This window comes from Camellia sinensis, chromosome 3 (assembly GCF_055761805.1).
Source record: "Camellia sinensis isolate YWXY chromosome 3, ASM5576180v1, whole genome shotgun sequence".
Lineage (NCBI taxonomy): Eukaryota > Viridiplantae > Streptophyta > Magnoliopsida > Ericales > Theaceae > Camellia > Camellia sinensis.
In genome coordinates this window covers 202284943-202294994 of record NC_138963.1, presented here as the reverse complement: position 1 = coordinate 202294994, position 10052 = coordinate 202284943, and the positions used below count along the sequence as shown (strand labels likewise).

The 10052-nt window shown below is 30.6% G+C and overlaps 1 long non-coding RNA gene across 2 annotated transcripts; it reads left to right on the top strand.

Moving 5' to 3' along the window:
* The first annotated feature begins 3523 nt into the window (after nt 1-3523).
* Nucleotides 3524-9772, top strand: LOC114281785 (uncharacterized). 2 transcript variants are annotated; one of them, XR_014365119.1, is made up of 3 exons: nt 3524-3880; nt 4354-4453; nt 8773-9772. It is a non-coding gene; the product is annotated as an uncharacterized LOC114281785 (long non-coding RNA). The 2 variants fall into 2 exon arrangements; XR_014365118.1 differs by having other exon boundaries at nt 3526-3897.
* The last annotated feature ends 280 nt before the right edge of the window (nt 9773-10052 follow it).

Sequence of the window (10052 nt, the reverse complement as noted above, 5' to 3'; positions counted from 1 at the left end):
CTTAGCATCTTTGGTCCAACGTTTCAAAATATATTGGCTTGGAATTGCAGTGAAATTTTTTATACTAAAAATCCTCAATGCATGATAGCAAAGAACTCCTAATGATTCAAACTTCTTACAAGAACAAGAAATGTTGTTAGTGAAATGATCAAAGTGAACAATGCGTACCCTTTCACTATTTTCTTCTTTCAACTCGAAGACATCAACTGTATCTCGACAATCAACTTGCTTCTACACCATTACAAGACTATTGAGAAATTCATTTTCAAATAATTTAAATATCTTACAGGTGTAAACCTGAGTTGCATGACCCAAAATACCACTTTTTATTTATTTATTTTTATTTTTTTACTGTTTTTTGTGAGGCACCTTGCTTGCATAAAAAATCTTCATCCAACTCTGAAGAACGCATATCTGCCACTAAATTGTCATATTCAATAGCAAACTTAGGCCAAGTTTGGGAAGACTAAATAAGTGTACTTTTTGTCTTTTTAGACTAAAAGGTTGAGGTTGAAAATATGAATGTTTGGGTTAACTTTTTGACTTTTTATGGAAAAATGTGTAATAAAAAATTGTAAAAATTGATTTGTAGGAGAAAATTAGAATTGGGAGTTGTGCAGCCGTAATTGTTGACTTTTGGTGAATAGTGATAACTTTTTAACTTTTTGAATAACTTTTTGACTTTTTGGCTTTTTGGGGTGTTCCCAAACTTAGCCTTAGTGAGGCTAGTTGTTTTAGCTGCTATGTTATTCAAAACATTATTTGTACCTTCACTCCTTGAGGAAACTTTAAATTCAACGGTGAAATTATCCTTAGTGAATGCAGTTCTCCACTTGTGTCAAATCTTGTACATCATATTAAGCTACCGATGACTCTCCAAACTAAACTTTTGTATCATTTTATTCCAAGTTTGTTGAAATTCTAGTGCAGAATCACAATATTTTTGGCACTTTGTTGAAAATGTACTTGAACTTTGTGTTAGTATTTAACTCCCCCAAATGAGAAGGAGCATTTTTTGAAATATGCCACAAACATAGTCAACGATGTGTATTTGGAAATACCGCCTCAATAGGCATTAGACATGGCTTGATCTTGGTCAGTAAAAATTGTAATCGGAGACCGATTCCCCATTGATTCTAAAAATGATTTAAACAACCATATAAATGAATAAGTGGTTTCACCTAAAAGGAAAGCACAATCGAACATCACATTTTGCCAATGGTGGTCAACACCAACAAATAGAGTACAAATCAAATTATACTTATTGGTGCAATAGGTGGTATCGAAAACAACCACATCTCCAAAACAATCATAATCAACCCTTGATCTACCATCTCTCAAAAAAAAAAAATAGTCATGCGATTTTCTTGATCTACTTGAACTGGGAAAAAGAACATGAGATCTTCTGTATGTTTTTGCTTAAAATGATTCAATAGGCTTTAAGCATCTCTAGCACTAATCATTGTCATCTTTTGCTTGTTCACATAATTATAACAATTTCTTTTGGTAAAACCCACATTCTCACTACCTCCAACTTCTTCTGTTAGATATGAATAAGCATTCTTTGTGTTTATACCCGCGTTTACCATAGAATCAATCACACATGCCTTCGATTTTGAAATGCGACGAGCAAATCTTAGCAAATGTCACTCTGATTGTAATGCAAGTTCATGATTATGTTTAGGATTGAAGGCAGTAACCTTTCAAATTTCATCTTCAACAGTAAAATGAATAAATGCTTTGCAACTAGTTCTAGTTTCTAGCCTATTCAATTTTTTCTCTTCACAAGGGTCTTCATCTACATTAAAACCCTCTTTAGAACATAAAAATTCACGTTGCCTTATGTTCTTTGATCCACTATAATATCTTGGCTTTCCTTTCTGAATACTAAAACCCATTCGTAATGCATAATTATTGTATAAAGCATATGCTTCCTCTTCACTACATACCACCTTATTTAACAAATTGTCATCACTATTTTCTTGCCTTGCAACAAACATGTAGTCACGTTCACTTCTTTCAGCATCACTAGAAGTGTTAATTTCTGCAATAATTTTTGTATTAAATGTTAGAAACTACAATCGTATTTTTATAACTATAAAAAATGTTAAGAACTAGCGTAGTATGATATGCCTTATTTAAGGCCTAAATCATGAGCAATTTTTTCATGTTTGGGAGAGTATGGCCAAGATGGTGCCTTTTACCATTTTGACTGATAAGGATTCAACAATTTATATTAATATTTGAGAAGATAACATAAAAAATTAATAGTTATGATTGGTGGGGAGTAATATTATTACATGATACTCTCTTAACACTTAATATATATATATATATATATATATTTAAAATTACACTTAATTGCAAAATTCTTGTAAGTTAGACACAAATAATATAACTATAAACTAAACATCATATCATATAATATAAGTTCTTCCAAACTATTTAAAGGATTATCTAAAATTCTTCTACTTTTTTTTTTTTTTATATTTTAGTCAATTTTTTTTGTTTATTTTTAGATACATCACGATTAGATACATTTAAAAAATAAAAAAATTTAACTAAATATATATATATATAAACTTCACTAAAAACAAACGAAACCCAAACAAACACTTAATTTTGTTCGGATTTTTATTTATTTTTAGCAATTTTTTTTATACATTTTAATTAATTTATTTTACTTTTTAAACACATCTACAATGCATTTAAAATGGAAAAAAAAATTGATTATCATATAAAAAAATTCATTAAAAACAAACAAAAAAAATCATCTTAAAAATAGGATTTGAAAAATTAAACAAAAAAAGCATAAATATCCATAATAGGGGTGTGCAGCGGATGAGCCGACCCGCCACATCTGCTTGACCAGACCTGACACATTTTGAGTGGATGTGTGACATATGGCGGGTAGATACAAGTCCAAAAATATCATTTTTGCGGGTGCATGTTGGGTTGCAGATAAACCGCCAAATTAACTGACTTACCCGACCTGCTTGCCCAAACTTAATTTTGCCCCCCCATTTTTCCCTTTGTCTTGCCCCTTTTTTTTCATTTCATTTCAGGTTTGTAGAGCCCTAGGTTTCGAAACAACACTGTATGTCTCTCTCTCTCTCTCTCATTTGAACGGAGGCAAGCGACGAGCGGCGATCGGCGACAGTGGTGGCTAGCAACAATCAGCGATTGGCGATAGTGGCGGCGAGCAGCGATCAAATCATCAATTCGAAGGTATTCTTCTCTTCTTCTCTGCACTTCTCTTCTCTTTTTGTCTTTGATTGGTGATCGGCGACAGTGTGTCCTCAAGACACTGTTCTATGTGTTTGTTATTTATTTATTATTTTTTTAGTAATTAGGGCTTCGGCTTCAAATTTGTTTTGTAAATGTGTAATATGCAAATATACTTAATTGAATTTATAACTCCCAGTTGGTTTCTGCAATGTTTGTGCTTTTGTATTTGATTATTTCCTGTGACAATTTTGCTATGAATTTTTTTTTTCTTCTTTAATGTTGGTGAATTGCAGTTCATCTGCCTTTTGCGTAAATTTTGTTTCTAAAATTTTTAATATGCAAATACAATTCATTGAACTTATCACTCCCAATTGGTTTATGCGATGTTTGGGCTTTTTTTTGGTTTATGTTTCTAGATGATTCCTTGCCTTCCATTGTTTTTTTTTGCACCATATCCCTTTTGTTTTCGAAATGTTTTTAAATCGTTTCAATTTTTGAACGATGAAAGCAAAAGTCTTGCTATCTAGATGAAGACGCATTTTGAGTTGATGATGACCCTCTCTTCTTTTGCACACCGGGGAATGTATGGTTAGTACAAATTAGGCTTGTCAATGGATTAGATTGTGTTGCAAATCCAAATCCGATTTGTTTGGTAAGATGTTCCGGATGGTAAGATGAATCCTATCTAGAAACTTTATTTATTTTTTTAATTTTTAGTTTAGGGTAAGATGAATCCATGTTATCATCTTCATGCATGAAGACAAAATACTGACCTAAATGGTGGACCTTGACATGAAATTCATTACTTGGATGATCCATTACAATCAAGTTTTCCACTTTTCTCAGTTTTTTTTTTTTTTTTGGGCACAAAATTATGATATTTATCCAGAAGAATTAATTGGTTGTGTAATTTTTTCTATTGATTAGTGGCTTCTAGTTGGTAATGCATTTTTCCCCATTGTTCCTTTTTTTTGGCTGGGTGGGTATTGGTCATGCTAATTGATTAGAAAATTACGCCATTATTTTTAGACAGATGTTGCTTTTTGTTTCCTTATGTTATTGTTTTTTTTATTATTTCCTACTATCATCATATTTGTTTTATTTTTAACTTCATTTCATTTGCAGATGAGCAGTGTTACAGGGAAGGCACCTGCACCAGGTCAGGCCGTATACTCTGCTTCTAAATTTGCTCTAAATGGGATACTTTCACACCCTGCGCTCTGAGGTATGATTATAATTTCTGTCGTAATTACTATGGTGCAATATGCAAGTTGCACATTGTACATTTTGCAAATTTTTACAGATTGTTTGCATACACTGTAATACTCGAAAAAAATTTAGAAGTGTACATGTTAAATTATGTTAAAAATTTATAAAATTTTAAATCGTCAAACTGATTTGCATTTATCCGTCAATTTGTTCAATATGCATCTATCGAATTGGTGGACGGATGCGGATTAATTTTATCCAATCTATCAATTCGACGAATAGATGACAGATTGGCAGTTCTGTGACCGCAATCAATCCGTGCCCACCCCTACATCATATCAATATAAGCTATTCGAGAAGTATCTGAATAGTTATCACAAGTCATATCAAAAAAATATGTCATAAATCATAATTATTTTTTAAAAAATTAGTAAAATATAGCTTTGAAAATCTTCGGCCTTGTTTGGGTTGTTTTTTCGAAAAAATTTTGGGAAAAATTCTTTACAAACAAATTTTCAAGAGTAATTAAATCAAACAAATTTTTTCAAAAAAAATCTCAAAATATTGCTTGGTTACCTATTTTCTAAAATCTCTCTCTCTCTCATACACATCAAATCAACCACTTTTTTTAAAACTCCCTCCTTAAAACAATTTTCCAAAACCATTTCTGAAAAAAGACAAATCAAATAAGTTTTTGTACTTTTTATCTCAAAAATTACTCTATAAACACAAACCAAACACACCCTTCATCTTTCATCACTTTGTCATACAGCATAGTGTCAGAAAATAGGACAAGGCACTGCCTTCTTCCTCTTTTTGGATTTTTCGGTAGTGGTGAACTAGGTTTTTAGGGTTAGGTCCAGCTTGTCTCATGTTTGAGATCAAGATTGGACCGTTTAGTCCGGCCTATGGATTTTTTTTGGGTCTAGTTTTGATAAGCTGAACTGTAAAATGTGTACAACTCATCGAGTACTATATTTTTGTAAAAAATTACGTTGATAGGATATCTATAGCTATTTGATTGTATCAGATTTGTAAAAAAATAAATAAATGGTGAAAAAATAAACAATTGACAAAAATTTAATCCAATCAAATAACTATTGATATTCGGTCAACATGATTTTTTACAAAGATATAGTATTCGACGAGTTCTACACATTAGACGGTGTGAATTATCGAAATGAGGTAAAAAAATAGACTCATAAGCCGGACTAGACAGTTCAGTCTTGATCTCAAATATGAGACAAGCTAGACTTTTTAGGGTTTGACTTTTATTTTATTTGTTTATTAATTTGTGGGGTTAAAATATATTTTGAGAAGATTTCTGTTCCTAACTTTCATATGTTTCCCACGACCACTTTCCTTTTTTTCTTGTTTGGAGGTCAATAGATGTCTAGGACTTGTTTGGTTTATATCTCAAAATATAATTTTTGAAAAATTTTTTAAAATTTTGTTTGGTTTAAATTTTGAAAAATACTTTGGTGCTCTAGGAGAGCTCTAATGATGTGATGGCCATGTCTGTTGTTGTTGTTTTTTTTTTTTTTTAACTCATTAGAGCTGGTTTAGTGTTCCCTTTTTAGAAGAATGTATCATGACCGTTAAATTTTTTGAAAAAAATTTGTAAAATCACTTTATTTTCTCTACACATCAATCAATTATTTTTTCTCTTTCCTCTCTCTTTCTTAACCACTTTTTTCCTCACACACATTTACTCAACTACAACAAAATATTAAATCATTCCAAATTTTTAAATTTTAAAATTATTTTCAAAATATATAACTAAACAAATGAAAAAAATTTCTAAACTCATTTTTTAATTTTTTTTTGAAAAATTATCACAAAATACATATCAAGCACAGGCCTAGTGTTTGGAGATTAACATACGTCTAGTTTAAGATTATGTGAGTTGTGAATGTGATGGGACCTACTGACATTATGGTAAAATAGATCCTACTGACATTATTATGGTGGTGTTTGGGAAGTTTGTATGTTGGGTTTTTTTTGATTTTTTTTTTTTTATTGAAAGACAAAATTTTTTGTAAAATAAAAATAAAAATAAAAAAAATTTATACAAAATATCACATCTAACTCTATAATCATTTCATTTTTTCTTTCACAAACATCACATTCAACCATAAAAAAATCTAATTATCTTCTCAAACACCAAAATTTTTTCCTCTAATAATATCCTACAATTAAAAAAATTTACATTAAAATCCACTTCCCAAACACCCATTATGTTTGGAGGTTAATATACGTTTAGTTTAAGGGCATCCACAATAGGATAGCCAAAATTATTTGTTAAAGTGTGTTATATGACAAAAAGTGATAAAAGTGGGGCCCAAAAATATTTGTTAAGATGTGTTAAGAGTTTGTTAATTTTAGAGAATGAGTGGTGGTGCAATAAATGTGTTAAGGGGTGTGTTAAGGTGTGTGTTAAATATATATATATATATATATATATATATATGTGTATATAATAAATAAAATAAATAAATAATTTAGTTTAATAAAAAATTTCAAACCCAAAATTAAATTTTAAGTCCAAAAAAAAATCCCAACAAGTTAAAAAAAAAAAAAAAAATTCCGTTGACCGGGTCAACTAGCCGGACGTCCGGCCGGTCAACCCGGAAGACAAACACAACACTTCCAAGCGCTAAGCTAAAGCGCTAGCCGCAATTAATCAACTTTTTAACACACACGACTAACACATATGACTAACACACACACTAACTGATCCACTACAACACTTAATAATACATTTTGTTAGTTAAAATTTACTAACGGACAAACTCTCCTTAAGAATTCCACTGTGGATGCCCTGAGAGTTAGGTGAGTTATCAATGTGATGGGATCTTACTGACATTATGTAAAATGGACCCTACTTACGTTATTATGTTTGGAGGTTAATACACGTCTAGTTTAAGAGTTAGGTGAGTTTTCATTGTGATAGGGCCTACTGACATTATGATAAAATGGAGCATTCTAAGGCGGTGTTTGGGAATTCGGTTTTGGAGTTTTTTTTTTTTGTTTTTCTTTCGCTACAAAATAAATTGGTTATAAAATCAAAAAAAAAAAAAAAATTCAAATAAAATATTACATCAAATTCTATAATTATTTTATTTTTTCTTTCACAAACATACATCACATCTAATCATAAGAAAACCTAACTATCTTCCAAAGCACAAATTTTTTTTTGGGGGATTTGGTGGTAGCCCCTTCACTATCTAATTTGTCTTTCAAAAGGACAAGAATTATATAAGTACTTTCAAAACCCCCTAATATTTTAAAACTTATTTTTTTTACTATATTACCCTCATATCTATCAGCTCTCCTATTAAACCATCTTCACTGTGTATTTCAGAGTAAAATTTTACTCTGTATAAAAGTAAAATTTTACTCTGAATAAGAGTAAAATTTTACACTCTAAAACTAAAAGTAAAATTTTACTCTATATAAAAGTAAAATTTTACTCTGAAAAACAAGTAAACTGTGAGACTCTGAAGCTAAAAGTAAAATTTTACTCTGTATAAAAGTAAAATTTTACTCTGGTTCTGTCAAATGAAAAAAAAACAGAGTAATAAAATCAGAGTAAAATTTTACTTTTAGCTTCAGAGTAAAATGTTACACTCTAAAACTAAAGTAAAATTTTACTTTGAACAAGAGTAAAATTTTACACTCTGAAACTAAAAGTAAAATTTTACTCTGAAAAACAAGTAAACTGTGAGATTCTGAAACTAAAAGTAAAATTTTACTCTAGTTCTGTCAAATGAAAAAAACAGAGCAATAGAACCAGAGTAAAATTTTACTCTGGTTCTATCAAATGAAATTAGATCATTCACAACCACTGTTCTTCTGTTTCTTCACAGTTACTTGCCTTTTTCGTATCACTTCTTTGGCTTCTCTGTTATCTATTACATATACACAGTCCATATTGCTCACTCACGACACAAAAATTTATCAAAATCAAAAATAATTTTACAACAAAAAGTTGAGAGAACATAGTAACAACTCATCAATAGATCAATTTAAGAACTTAACAACACTATCCAAATGAAAAATCTCTCTCTCTCTCTCTCTCTCTCTCTCTCTCTCTCTCTCTCTCACACACACACACACACACATATATATATATATGAAAAATCTGAAGAACTGTATTCAAATATGAAAATTTTGAACAGTCGCGCGATTCGTCTCTGTACTCTTTCACAATTCGAATTCATTGTCGGAAACTTGATCTAACATGTCTCTCTTCTACTAAAAAATCATTCAAAACTCCAATCTTAAAGACTCAAAACATATATATATATATATATATATATATATATGTATCAGTGCGATTTGCAGGAACTGTGTTTGATCAACGGTTGCTGATGAGGGATTCGCCAATTCTACAACGGTTCACGTAGGTCGATCTCGGGAGATTAGAGATCAGAATCGTTCATGGTGCACAGATTTGAGTTGAAACCCTATGTCGAAAGAGGGAAGAGAAGCTTGCGGAGGCTCTGGAGGATGATGAAGTCATGGAGAGGTAACGGTCGAGGACGAAGTTGACGGAGGGGTTGCCGAAGGCGAAGGTGTTGCCGGCGTTGGAGAAGGTGATGATGGCGGCTTCGGTGCCGCACAAGTTGCAGAGCTTGCCGGTCTTCTTAAAGAGGCCAACTGTGGAAAGGAAGAGAGTGGGGAAGAGAGTGGGCATAATAGTCATATAAAATATTTAAATAATAAATTTGTCCTTTATGCAACACTTTATAATTATGAGGGGGTTTAGAAAGTATAATTTTTTTCTTAGTCCTTTTAACAATGAAAGGAAGGTAAAGGGTGTTTATAGCCAAATTTTCCTATTTTATATTCCAAGATGGGATAATTACACTTTGGGGGTGTTTGGGAAGAAAACAAATAGCCAAATTTAGGCTAAAAATCACAAAAAGACAAAATAGGCTAAAATAGCTAATAAGACAAAATATCACATCAAACCCATAATCATTTCACTTTTTCTCTCACAAACATCACATCCAACCACAAAAAAATCAAATCATCTTTCCAAACACAAAAATTTTAGCCTACTTAAAATAGCCAAAAATTAAAATAGCCTTCTAAAATAATCACTTCCCAAACGAGGCCTTTATCCTATAGTTTGACCAAAATTTTATTTTGGCCTAGTGCGAATTTCACTAACGATTCTTATAGTTTGGGGCTCGTGTTACTTTGGTCTCTTACTTTTCAATTGTAACATATTTGACTCTGAATTTGAGTCTTATTCCAAATAAGGACAATTGAAGATACCATTTCTCAACTTAAAGGGCAAAGTCATCAATTTATTGAATATAAACTAATTTGACAAAAAATAAATGTTAAAAAAATATTTTTGAATTTTTAAAAATAATTTCTACCTATTGAAGATAAAATTATGTAAAATTGATAAATTTTTTAGATATTTATTTATTTATTTTTGCCAAATTAATTTTTATTATGTGTTTGAATGATGATCATGTAATGGGTGATTGTTTTTATTTTCATTAAATTAGTTTATATTTTTTCAAAAGTCAAATATGGCGACAACTTAGATATCATTATTAAACCAATCCATCAAATCAAAAAATTCAAAACTAAAA